The sequence below is a fragment of the Taudactylus pleione genome, unplaced genomic scaffold (genome assembly GCF_031769625.1).
Source record: "Taudactylus pleione unplaced genomic scaffold, aTauple2 ptg000174l, whole genome shotgun sequence".
NCBI lineage: Eukaryota > Metazoa > Chordata > Amphibia > Anura > Myobatrachidae > Taudactylus > Taudactylus pleione.
In genome coordinates this window covers 8,632,318-8,640,284 of record NW_028284576.1, presented here as the reverse complement: position 1 = coordinate 8,640,284, position 7,967 = coordinate 8,632,318, and the positions used below count along the sequence as shown (strand labels likewise).

General features: G+C 40.9%; 1 non-coding gene across 1 annotated transcript; it reads left to right on the top strand.

The window, feature by feature from the left end:
• The first annotated feature begins 537 nt into the window (after positions 1 to 537).
• TRNAE-CUC (transfer RNA glutamic acid (anticodon CUC)) lies at positions 538 to 609 on the top strand. The gene has a single exon. It is a non-coding gene; the product is annotated as a tRNA-Glu (tRNA).
• The last annotated feature ends 7,358 nt before the right edge of the window (positions 610 to 7,967 follow it).

Genomic DNA, 7,967 nt, shown 5'->3' with positions numbered 1-7,967 from the left:
GGGCTGGGAAAGTGAGGTCCTTGGAATATTTTTGCCAAAAACACCAACCTTTCAAAGAAATGATGCACTTTCAGTTCAGCGCATCATTTCTAATACTTGAGCAACAGTGAGATGTCAAAACAGACAATGGAAATTGATAACAGAGAGTCAGCTATCTTCCTTTCTTAGTGAATATTTTTCAGTTAGCTACTAAAAGACTTGTGCTCTTGTACAAAAGTATTTTTTTCATCAGAACCAATTAGACCATATTTGATATCTGAGTCATTAATGTCTTCTTTCTTTAGCACCAGAACAATTTATCATGGAGCCAGGGACTCTCAACGTCTAGCTCCTCAAAATAATTTTTTCGTGCCAGTACTATACATCCATCAGGTAAAGCTGCTGTGTGGTGTAATTTAAGACTGCTATGCACAACCATTTTTACTCTCCTTCATTCTAAAACTGATTCCTATTAGCCCACTCCCTCACATTCCATTGCTTTGGACTTCATTCAGGAAACTTCCTTTTCTTTCATGGAGTGTCAAACTAAACCATCCATCCCTGGTCGTCTAGTGGCTAGGATTCGGCGCTCTCACCGCCGCGGCCCGGGTTCGATTCCCGGTCAGGGAAAGTGTGGTCCTCGGAATATTTTTGCCAAAAACACCAACCTTTCAAAGAAATGATGCACTTTCAGTTCAGCGCATCATTTCTAATACTTGAGCAACAGTGAGTTGTCAAAACAGACAATGGAAATTGATAACAAAGAGTCAGCTATCTTCCTTTCTTAGTGAATATTTTTCGGTTAGCTACTAAAAGACTTGTGCTCTTGTACAAAAGTATTTTTTTTGACATGGAGTGTCAAACTAAACCATCCCTCCCTGGTGGTCTACTGGCTAGGATTCAGCGCTCTCACCGCCGCGGCCCGGGTTCAATTCCCGGTCAGGGAAAGTGAGGTCCTTGGAATATTTTTGCCAAAAACACCAACCTTTCAAAGAAATGATGCACTTTCAGTTCAGCGCATCATTTCTAATACTTGAGCAACAGTGAGATGTCAAAACAGACAATGGAAATTGATAACAGAGAGTCAGCTATCTTCCTTTCTTAGTGAATATTTTTCAGTTAGCTACTAAAAGACTTGTGCTCTTGTACAAAAGTATTTTTTTCATCAGAACCAATTAGACCATATTTGATATCTGAGTCATTAATGTCTTCTTTCTTTAGCACCAGAACAATTTATCATGGAGCCAGGGACTCTCAACGTCTAGCTCCTCAAAATAATTTTTTCGTGCCAGTACTATACATCCATCAGGTAAAGCTGCTGTGTGGTGTAATTTAAGACTGCTATGCACAACCATTTTTACTCTCCTTCCTTCTAAAACTGATTCCTAGTAGCCCACTCCCTCACATTCCATTGCTTTGGACTTCATTCAGGAAACTTCCTTTTCTTTCATGGAGTGTCAAACTAAACCAACCCTCCCAGGTGGTCTAGTGGCTAGGATTCGGCGCTCTCACCGCTGCGGCCTTGGTTCGATTCCTGGTCAGGCAAAGTGAGGTCCTCTGAATATTTTTGCCAAAAACACCAACCTTTCAAAGAAATGATGCACTTTCAGTTCAGCGCATCATTTCTAATACTTGAGCAACAGTGAGTTGTCAAAACAGACAATGGAAATTGATAACAAAGAGTCAGCTATCTTCCTTTCTTAGTGAATATTTTTCAGTTAGCTACTAAAAGACTTGTGCTCTTGTACAAAAGTATTTTTTTTGACATGGAGTGTCAAACTAAACCATCCCTCCCTGGTGGTCTACTGGCTAGGATTCGGCGCTCTCACCGCCGCTGCCCGGGTTCGATTCCCGGGCTGGGAAAGTGAGGTCCTTGGAATATTTTTGCCAAAAACACCAACCTTTCAAAGAAATGATGCACTTTCAGTTCAGCGCATCATTTCTAATACTTGAGCAACAGTGAGATGTCAAAACAGACAATGGAAATTGATAACAGAGAGTCAGCTATCTTCCTTTCTTAGTGAATATTTTTCAGTTAGCTACTAAAAGACTTGTGCTCTTGTACAAAAGTATTTTTTTCATCAGAACCAATTAGACCATATTTGATATCTGAGTCATTAATGTCTTCTTTCCTTAGCACCAGAACAATTTATCATGGAGCCAGGGACTCTCAACGTCTAGCTCCTCAAAATTATTTTTTCGTGCCAGTACTATACATCCATCAGGTAAAGCTGCTGTGTGGTGTAATTTAAGACTGCTATGCACAACCATTTTTACTCTCCTTCCTTCTAAAACTGATTCCTAGTAGCCCACTCCCTCACATTCCATTGCTTTGGACTTCATTCAGGAAACTTCCTTTTCTTTCATGGAGTGTCAAACTAAACCATCCCTCCCAGGTGGTCTAGTGGCTAGGATTCGGCGCTCTCACCGCTGCGGCCTGGGTTCGATTCCTGGTCAGGCAAAGTGAGGTCCTCGGAATATTTTTGCCAAAAACACCAACCTTTCAAAGAAATGATGCACTTTCAGTTCAGCGCATCATTTCTAATACTTGAGCAACAGTGAGTTGTCAAAACAGACAATGGAAATTGATAACAAAGAGTCAGCTATCTTCCTTTCTTAGTGAATATTTTTCAGTTAGCTACTAAAAGACTTGTGCTCTTGTACAAAAGTATTTTTTTGACATGGAGTGTCAAACTAAACCATCCCTCCCTGGTGGTCTACTGGCTAGGATTCGGCGCTCTCACCGCCGCTGCCTGGGTTCGATTCCCGGGCTGGGAAAGTGAGGTCCTTGGAATATTTTTGCCCAAAACACCAACCTTTCAAAGAAATGATGCACTTTCAGTTCAGCGCATCATTTCTAATACTTGAGCAACAGTGAGATGTCAAAACAGACAATGGAAATTGATAACAGAGAGTCAGCTATCTTCCTTTCTTAGTGAATATTTTTCAGTTAGCTACTAAAAGACTTGTGCTCTTGTACAAAAGTATTTTTTTCATCAGAACCAATTAGACCATATTTGATATCTGAGTCATTAATGTCTTCTTTCTTTAGCACCAGAACAATTTATCATGGAGCCAGGGACTCTCAACGTCTAGCTCCTCAAAATAATTTTTTCGTGCCAGTACTATACATCCATCAGGTAAAGCTGCTGTGTGGTGTAATTTAAGACTGCTATGCACAACCATTTTTACTCTCCTTCCTTCTAAAACTGATTCCTAGTAGCCCACTCCCTCACATTCCATTGCTTTGGACTTCATTCAGGAAACTTCCTTTTCTTTCATGGAGTGTCAAACTAAACCAACCCTCCCAGGTGGTCTAGTGGCTAGGATTCGGCGCTCTCACCGCTGCGGCCTTGGTTCGATTCCTGGTCAGGCAAAGTGAGGTCCTCTGAATATTTTTGCCAAAAACACCAACCTTTCAAAGAAATGATGCACTTTCAGTTCAGCGCATCATTTCTAATACTTGAGCAACAGTGAGTTGTCAAAACAGACAATGGAAATTGATAACAAAGAGTCAGCTATCTTCCTTTCTTAGTGAATATTTTTCAGTTAGCTACTAAAAGACTTGTGCTCTTGTACAAAAGTATTTTTTTTGACATGGAGTGTCAAACTAAACCATCCCTCCCTGGTGGTCTACTGGCTAGGATTCGGCGCTCTCACCGCCGCTGCCCGGGTTCGATTCCCGGGCTGGGAAAGTGAGGTCCTTGGAATATTTTTGCCAAAAACACCAACCTTTCAAAGAAATGATGCACTTTCAGTTCAGCGCATCATTTCTAATACTTGAGCAACAGTGAGATGTCAAAACAGACAATGGAAATTGATAACAGAGAGTCAGCTATCTTCCTTTCTTAGTGAATATTTTTCAGTTAGCTACTAAAAGACTTGTGCTCTTGTACAAAAGTATTTTTTTCATCAGAACCAATTAGACCATATTTGATATCTGAGTCATTAATGTCTTCTTTCCTTAGCACCAGAACAATTTATCATGGAGCCAGGGACTCTCAACGTCTAGCTCCTCAAAATTATTTTTTCGTGCCAGTACTATACATCCATCAGGTAAAGCTGCTGTGTGGTGTAATTTAAGACTGCTATGCACAACCATTTTTACTCTCCTTCCTTCTAAAACTGATTCCTAGTAGCCCACTCCCTCACATTCCATTGCTTTGGACTTCATTCAGGAAACTTCCTTTTCTTTCATGGAGTGTCAAACTAAACCATCCCTCCCAGGTGGTCTAGTGGCTAGGATTCGGCGCTCTCACCGCTGCGGCCTGGGTTCGATTCCTGGTCAGGCAAAGTGAGGTCCTCGGAATATTTTTGCCAAAAACACCAACCTTTCAAAGAAATGATGCACTTTCAGTTCAGCGCATCATTTCTAATACTTGAGCAACAGTGAGTTGTCAAAACAGACAATGGAAATTGATAACAAAGAGTCAGCTATCTTCCTTTCTTAGTGAATATTTTTCAGTTAGCTACTAAAAGACTTGTGCTCTTGTACAAAAGTATTTTTTTGACATGGAGTGTCAAACTAAACCATCCCTCCCTGGTGGTCTACTGGCTAGGATTCGGCGCTCTCACCGCCGCTGCCTGGGTTCGATTCCCGGGCTGGGAAAGTGAGGTCCTTGGAATATTTTTGCCCAAAACACCAACCTTTCAAAGAAATGATGCACTTTCAGTTCAGCGCATCATTTCTAATACTTGAGCAACAGTGAGATGTCAAAACAGACAATGGAAATTGATAACAAAGAGTCAGCTATCTTCCTTTCTTAGTGAATATTTTTCAGTTAGCTACTAAAAGACTTGTGCTCTTGTACAAAAGTATTTTTTTCATCAGAACCAATTAAACCTTATTTGATATCTGAATCATTAATGTCTTCTTTCTTTAGCACCAGAACAATTTATCATGGAGCCAGGGACTCTCAACGTCTAGCTCCTCAAAATAATTTTTTCGTGCCATTACTATACATCCATCAGGTAAAGCTGCTGTGTGATGTAATTTTAGACTGCTATGCACAACCATTTTTACTCTCCTTCCTTCTAAAACTGATTCCTAGTAGCCCACTCCCTCACATTCCATTGCTTTGGACTTCATTCAGGAAACTTCCTTTTCTTTCATGGAGTGTCAAACTAAACCATCCCTCCCAGGTGGTCTAGTGGCTAGGATTCGGCGCTCTCACCGCTGCGGCCTGGGTTCGATTCCTGGTCAGGCAAAGTGAGGTCCTCGGAATATTTTTGCCAAAAACACCAACCTTTCAAAGAAATGATGCACTTTCAGTTCAGCGCATCATTTCTAATACTTGAGCAACAGTGAGTTGTCAAAACAGACAATGGAAATTGATAACAAAGAGTCAGCTATCTTCCTTTCTTAGTGAATATTTTTCAGTTAGCTACTAAAAGACTTGTGCTCTTGTACAAAAGTATTTTTTTGACATGGAGTGTCAAACTAAACCATCCCTCCCTGGTGGTCTACTGGCTAGGATTCGGCGCTCTCACCGCCGCTGCCTGGGTTTGATTCCCGGGCTGGGAAAGTGAGGTCCTTGGAATATTTTTGCCAAAAACACCAACCTTTCAAAGAAATGATGCACTTTCAGTTCAGCGCATCATTTCTAATACTTGAGCAACAGTGAGTTGTCAAAACAGACAATGGAAATTGATAACAAAGAGTCAGCTATCTTCCTTTCTTAGTGAATATTTTTCAGTTAGCTACTAAAAGACTTGTGCTCTTGTACAAAAGTATTTTTTTGACATGGAGTGTCAAACTAAACCATCCCTCCCTGGTGGTCTACTGGCTAGGATTCGGCGCTCTCACCGCCGCTGCCTGGGTTCGATTCCCGGGCTGGGAAAGTGAGGTCCTTGGAATATTTTTGCCAAAAACACCAACCTTTCAAAGAAATGATGCACTTTCAGTTCAGCGCATCATTTCTAATACTTGAGCAACAGTGAGATGTCAAAACAGACAATGGAAATTGATAACAGAGAGTCAGCTATCTTCCTTTCTTAGTGAATATTTTTCAGTTAGCTACTAAAAGACTTGTGCTCTTGTACAAAAGTATTTTTTTCATCAGAACCAATTAGACCATATTTGATATCTGAGTCATTAATGTCTTCTTTCTTTAGCACCAGAACAATTTATCATGGAGCCAGGGACTCTCAACGTCTAGCTCCTCAAAATAATTTTTTCGTGCCAGTACTATACATCCATCAGGTAAAGCTGCTGTGTGGTGTAATTTAAGACTGCTATGCACAACCATTTTTACTCTCCTTCCTTCTAAAACTGATTCCTATTAGCCCACTCCCTCACATTCCATTGCTTTGGACTTCATTCAGGAAACTTCCTTTTCTTTCATGGAGTGTCAAACTAAACCATCCCTCCCAGGTGGTCTAGTGGCTAGGATTTGGCGCTCTCACCGCTGCGGCCTGGGTTCGATTCCTGGTCAGGCAAAGTGAGGTCCTCGGAATATTTTTGCCAAAAACACCAACCTTTCAAAGAAATGATGCACTTTCAGTTCAGCGCATCATTTCTAATACTTGAGCAACAGTGAGTTGTCAAAACAGACAATGGAAATTGATAACAAAGAGTCAGCTATCTTCCTTTCTTAGTGAATATTTTTCAGTTAGCTACTAAAAGACTTGTGCTCTTGTACAAAAGTATTTTTTTTGACATGGAGTGTCAAACTAAACCATCCCTCCCTGGTGGTCTACTGGCTAGGATTCGGCGCTCTCACCGCCGCTGCCCGGGTTCGATTCCCGGGCTAGGAAAGTGAGGTCCTTGGAATATTTTTGCCAAAAACTCCAACCTTTCAAAGAAATGATGCACTTTCAGTTCAGCGCATCATTTCTAATACTTGAGCAACAGTGAGATGTCAAAACAGACAATGGAAATTGATAACAGAGAGTCAGCTATCTTCCTTTCTTAGTGAATATTTTTCAGTTAGCTACTAAAAGACTTGTGCTCTTGTACAAAAGTATTTTTTTCATCAGAACCAATTAGACCATATTTGATATCTGAGTCATTAATGTCTTCTTTCTTTAGCACCAGAACAATTTATCATGGAGCCAGGGACTCTCAACGTCTAGCTCCTCAAAATAATTTTTTCGTGCCAGTACTATACATCCATCAGGTAAAGCTGCTGTGTGGTGTAATTTAAGACTGCTATGCACAACCATTTTTACTCTCCTTCCTTCTAAAACTGATTCCTATTAGCCCACTCCCTCACATTCCATTGCTTTGGACTTCATTCAGGAAACTTCCTTTTCTTTCATGGAGTGTCAAACTAAACCATCCCTCCCAGGTGGTCTAGTGGCTAGGATTCGGCGCTCTCACCGCTGCGGCCTGGGTTCGATTCCTGGTCAGGCAAAGTGAGGTCCTCGGAATATTTTTGCCAAAAACACCAACCTTTCAAAGAAATGATGCACTTTCAGTTCAGCGCATCATTTCTAATACTTGAGCAACAGTGAGTTGTCAAAACAGACAATGGAAATTGATAACAAAGAGTCAGCTATCTGCCTTTCTTAGTGAATATTTTTCAGTTAGCTACTAAAAGACTTGTGCTCTTGTACAAAAGTATTTTTTTTGACATGGAGTGTCAAACTAAACCATCCCTCCCTGGTGGTCTACTGGCTAGGATTCGGCGCTCTCACCGCCGCTGCCCGGGTTCGATTCCCGGGCTGGGAAAGTGAGGTCCTTGGAATATTTTTGCCAAAAACACCAACCTTTCAAAGAAATGATGCACTTTCAGTTCAGCGCATCATTTCTAATACTTGAGCAACAGTGAGATGTCAAAACAGACAATGGAAATTGATAACAGAGAGTCAGCTATCTTCCTTTCTTAGTGAATATTTTTCAGTTAGCTACTAAAAGACTTGTGCTCTTGTACAAAAGTATTTTTTTCATCAGAACCAATTAGACCATATTTGATATCTGAGTCATTAATGTCTTCTTTCCTTAGCACCAGAACAATTTATCATGGAGCCAGGGACTCTCAACGTCT